Genomic DNA, 5,000 nt, shown 5'->3' with positions numbered 1-5,000 from the left:
AACCATTGCTTTTAACAAAGGACGGTCAATCACACTAGTCTCATTTATATAACACTGCCCTCAAGCATCTGACATGCACCACTAATTAAACATGGCTCCGAAATTCATACAAAACACACAAAGAACAGCATTAAATTTGGTGTATGTTTGTGTGTGTGTGTGTGTGTGTGTGTGTGTGTGTGTGTGTGTGTGTGTGTGTGTGTGTGTGTGTGTGTGTGTGTGTGTGTGTGTGTGTGTGTGTGTGTGTGTGTGTGTGTGTGTGTGTGTGTGTGTGTGTGTGTGTGTGTGTGTGTGCGTATACGTGCTCCACATCTACGTTCCTAACATCTTTTAGTTTGCAATATAACCAGCCTTCCCTCGTAGCTCGAGAGGCAGCCTCCCCATCTCCCTATATTCAGCCATCTCCATGCACGGAGCGACCCTTAAATCACGCGCCCCTATCATCCTCAGTATTCCAGCTTACATCAGGATTAAATATTTCAGTCCTAACATCCAGTAGCCCCCGAGTCCTGCAGTTTAGTATCCCCTAGCGTGTGGAATCCCTAATATCAAGGAGCTAATAGCTCTTGCAGGCTACAATTACCCATAATTCACTGCCTTTTAATAGGGCAAAACCCCTTTTAGTCCTTAACATTAGGCAGCCCCCAAGTTCACCCTTAGTCCTTTACTTTTCTGTCCTTGTTCCCCGATATGTGTTTGCTTTAAGGGTTGCCAATAGTAAAGTCACCATTGAAAGCAAGGCTGGCTACTTCTTTCCTTTCCTTTGGTTCCTGAAGTTGTCGATTCCTGCTATCTCGTCGTCGGAATAAACACTAAGAATTCGACCCCTCGTAGTCTATAAAAATCAACATGCGGCTCTTCCAATAGTCCGCTGAATCCAGTAGGCCCTATTTCTGGGAGTCCCCCTTCCCCCTCCCTCTCCCTCCCTCCCCCAGCCCCGCCACTTCCAGCACCAACATCATGGCTTCCTCCCCACAGCATCCCTAAGCTCTTAATGCCTGGTCCCTCCATCATCCACCAGTCCCCAACATGCAGTCGGCCCCCTACCTCCACCCACAGACCCCAACATCCGCTAGTCCCCAACCGAGCTCCACCAGCGCAAGCCTGCCCCTACCCTCCCCATGCCTTCCTCCTGCCCAGCCCCCTCCCCTGTAATGGCCTCGTAACTTGTCTAAATTAAAGCCCAAACTGTTGGACCAACATTCAAACACTAATTCTCATACAGCATTATCTGATATCTTCTTGTGCGCTATGACACGTTCAATATATTGATGTTTATTTACATGTCCGATGATTTACTACCATTTTCTTGAGTCTCGGGATTTATCATTCTTTGTTAGGAGCGAATTTACGACAGTCTCCGGTTGCGTTACGAAATCTCTCTCTCTCCCCTCCATTACGCTGCTGGACTCGGCACGCGTTGCTTTGTATCTTTACGATAAATCTATGCGTCGCCTTAAAACGTGGGAGGCGAGTGAAGCTTGTACGCATTTCTTTTCTCCCTTCTTTTCCTTCTTCTTTTTCTTCTTCACTCGCATTTACGTTCGGAATATAATCCTAATAACTGTGAATGTAAAAGTAAAATCAATAGCAACTGCGAAATAAAAATATTCCACAACAGGGATAGGTGAGTTTGGTCAACACCATACGAGCGTACGGTGTTTCTCTGTTCCTTTCTGGCGATGTTGCAATGTTTCTATAATTGCAACGGGAAGGGGATTACGTACGGGCCAGTAATAATTTACGACGCAATGTGAAAAAAGGAAGATTATACACTTACACATACACACACATATATAAATTTTTTGGACAGGTTTATTAATTCGCTAATATATCTGCAGGTAAGTGATGGATTGTCGCTATTTGTAGAGGATTATCGTGAAATATTGGACAGCTGGTAATTGGCGGAGGTGTCGCCGAAACAATGACGACGGGAAAGGCTGACGGACGGCCGACTCAGACGCCAAGCGTAAAAAATAAACGAATAAATGAATAACTCAATGACGATGGTGATGATGGTGATGATGATGGTGATGATGATGATGATGATGATGATGACGATGACGATAATGACATCGCCCTTGCAACAGCATCAATTGACAATTCATAACGATATCAATGAAAAAAAAATCTTCCATTCTGTCTGGTCTTCTGTACTCCGAGTAGCCAATGTACATTAACAGAGTACATGCACCAGCGTTCCAATAACTTAAGGTAACTTAACCCTTCGTTATCAAAGAGAACAATCACTGGCTCTGACTGTCTTCAGGCCAAACTTAAAATAAAGCCCGGGATTATCTGAAAATAATTTCCATACACGAGGGAGAGTGTATATTTACATATCTTGAATACAGAGCCAATATCGCCGATGGAGAATGGAGTCTATCCCTTATCGCCCTCCCTAGGTGCTTTCCCTGCCCTCTCTTCCTGCCCTAATCACCGGCCGCGGGGTTATTCACCCTTGCCCCGATCTCTATCAGCCCTTGCGCAAAGTCCTTCGTTCAGTTCATCATCTTTTCATCTCTTGACACCTTTCGACGTGTCTCTCTCTTCCTCCATTTCTTTCTCTTTCTCTTTCATTCGCACTCTCTCTTTCTCTGACGCTGCGCTCTTTCTTTCTCTGTCTTTTTCTCTCGCAATCTCTCATTTTCTGTCTGTCTCTCTCTCTCTCTCTCTCTCTCTCTCTCTCTCTCTCTCTCTCTCTCTTTCTCTCCGCCTCTGCCTCTCACCCTACCCTTACAGCTACTTTTTTTTTCTCTCTCTTTTTTTCCCCCTCTTCCGAGTAACAATTCCATGGAACCTTCTCTCCATATATATTCGGGTTTGATTTTATTTTGTTCATCTATTTCATTTTATGTTTCTCCCCCTATTATTTCCTCATTATCTGCCCTAGTTATTCGCCCTATAGTGCTTCCATGTTCTCACTCTCCTCTCCTCTCCTCCCATCACCTTTCCCTTCATACTAACCGTCATTTCTTCTATATTACGTTTTTCACCACATTTCACCCTTTTGTACCCTTATTTCGCAATTATTTTCGTGTGTTTCGTACTCGACTTTTGTTGCCCCCTTGTATTGTTCAATCTTTTTTTTCTCTCTAAAATCGTAATGCTATCTTCTCCATTATCATTTCTGTCATCTCTAACTTAATTTATGTTATTATCATCATTGCTGTTAAATGTTATTGATGTTATTATTCTGAGCAGCAGCATTATTATCATCATTATCATCATTGTTAATATTATCATTATCATCATCATTGTTACAATCATCACTATTATTATATTTTTTTATTATTATTGCGATTATCATTATTAACATTACGATCTATACAGGCAAACGATCCACTCTGTATCAGAACATGACAAGCATCGTAACTTAACACATATTTTCCCTGTACAATCCGACACTTTTTTCCCCTTCGCTCTTCCCCTTTTTTTACGTTCCTCTCTCACTCTCCCGTGCACGACCTGTCACTCTCGCGCTGCCTCTTCCACCCTCTTTATCTCCCCTTCGCTAAGCACCATCTTCCACTTGGTCCTCGTTCTACCTATATTTTCTTCTCGACGACCCATGCTTGCCTCCCCGACCTTCGCTCTTCTCCCTTACGTTCTCCAACACAATGCCGCTTCCTCCTCTCTTGTCTTTCTTTCTTCTTCTCTTTTTTCTGCGATTCTTCCCTTCGTCGCGGCTTTTACTGCGTCTTTCGTTCTTTCTGGATTTCTTTACTTTCACTTTCTCGCGTTGATTTTCTTTTCTCTTTTTCCCGTCTCTTCTCTTCTAAATTCTGTTTATTCCTCTGTCTTTGTCTCTGTGGCTGCCTCTCTCTCTCTCTCTCTCTCTCTCTCTCTCTCTCTCTCTCTCTCTCTCTCTCTCTCTCTCTCTCTCTCTCTCTCTCTCTCTCTCACTCTCTCTCTCTTCTTTCTCTTTCGTTTAGATCTATCTCTCTTTCCATTTTCAACGGGAATATATTAATAATCCCTCAACAACTTATCCCGACAAGTTTATCCCAACCAGCGACATGAATATAACAGCTTCGCCTTGGATACCTTGTGGTCCAAATGTGAGAGAAAGAACCTCCGGGAGAATGAACAACTGGAACTCCTCGCCTCCCTTCTCTCCTTTCTCCTCTCCTGTATCCCATTTTCCACTTTCCTCACCCTCACCCTCACCCTTCTCCCCACCTCTTTCCTCCCCTCTTCCCTTCCCCTCCTCCCATCTCCCTTTTCCTTGTCCTCTCTACTACCCTCCCCCCCCTCCACTCTAACCACCGAGAGCTTCGGAATGAGAAGTTACGGGAGCGACGTCTTAACATGTATGGAAATATCCGCCGCTCCAAAAAGAAAAAAAAAGGAGAAAAAGAAAAAAGAAAAAAAATAGTATTCCTTATATATATAGGAATGGTAAATGAAGAAAGAAAAATGTCTTAAATGCCACATGAGTCGCGACGCTTAAACTTTAAAACGAAAAAAAAAAATCTCAAGAGGAAGGAAATGTAGACGTCGCAAGCTGTTAAATAAGAAAAAAAAAGAGCTTAATTAAATAAAATCATCAGAGTATATGAAGATTAAATTGTCCCAGCCCTGCACGGTTTCCCTTCTCCGGTAGCTAGTAAACATGGACAAGCTACTCCCTCTCCCTGCCTCGTGAAAAGGTGTGTGGAAGCTGCCAAGGCCCTGTAATGTCAGTCAAGTGAAGTGCTCCAGAATAAGTTGGTGGAGACCTCATGTCATTTAAAAAAATACATGTCATGGAAAAATGATTACTTGCTCTCTTTCACGAAAGTGATACGTTTAGTTTGATTAACACATTGATCTTTAGAATCCTTTCTTTACAAGTACGAATCACAATGAAATAAATTCAATAAAGCAAAAAAAAAAAAATAATAATAATAGAATGAGAATGAGATAGAGAGAGAAAGATGCAATAAGCATCTAAGTGTGCGCGTGCGTGCGTGTGCACATTTTGTTAGGGGGCACACAGCTAGACATCCTCACCATAA

General features: G+C 42.8%; 1 protein-coding gene across 5 annotated transcripts in view; it reads right to left on the bottom strand.

Annotated features, from left to right (window-relative positions):
- Positions 1–5,000, bottom strand: part of LOC122248757 (homeobox protein PKNOX1) — a 365,717-nt gene that overhangs the window by 105,843 nt on the left and 254,874 nt on the right. The gene's annotated exons all lie outside the window — the stretch shown is intronic.

The sequence above is a fragment of the Penaeus japonicus genome, unplaced genomic scaffold, assembly GCF_977035675.1.
Source record: "Penaeus japonicus unplaced genomic scaffold, GWHDUDI00000001_assembly GWHDUDI00000014, whole genome shotgun sequence".
In the NCBI taxonomy this organism is placed as follows: domain Eukaryota; kingdom Metazoa; phylum Arthropoda; class Malacostraca; order Decapoda; family Penaeidae; genus Penaeus; species Penaeus japonicus.
The sequence above is the reverse complement of the archived record's forward strand: the minus strand, read 5'-3'. Positions and strand labels throughout refer to the sequence as shown.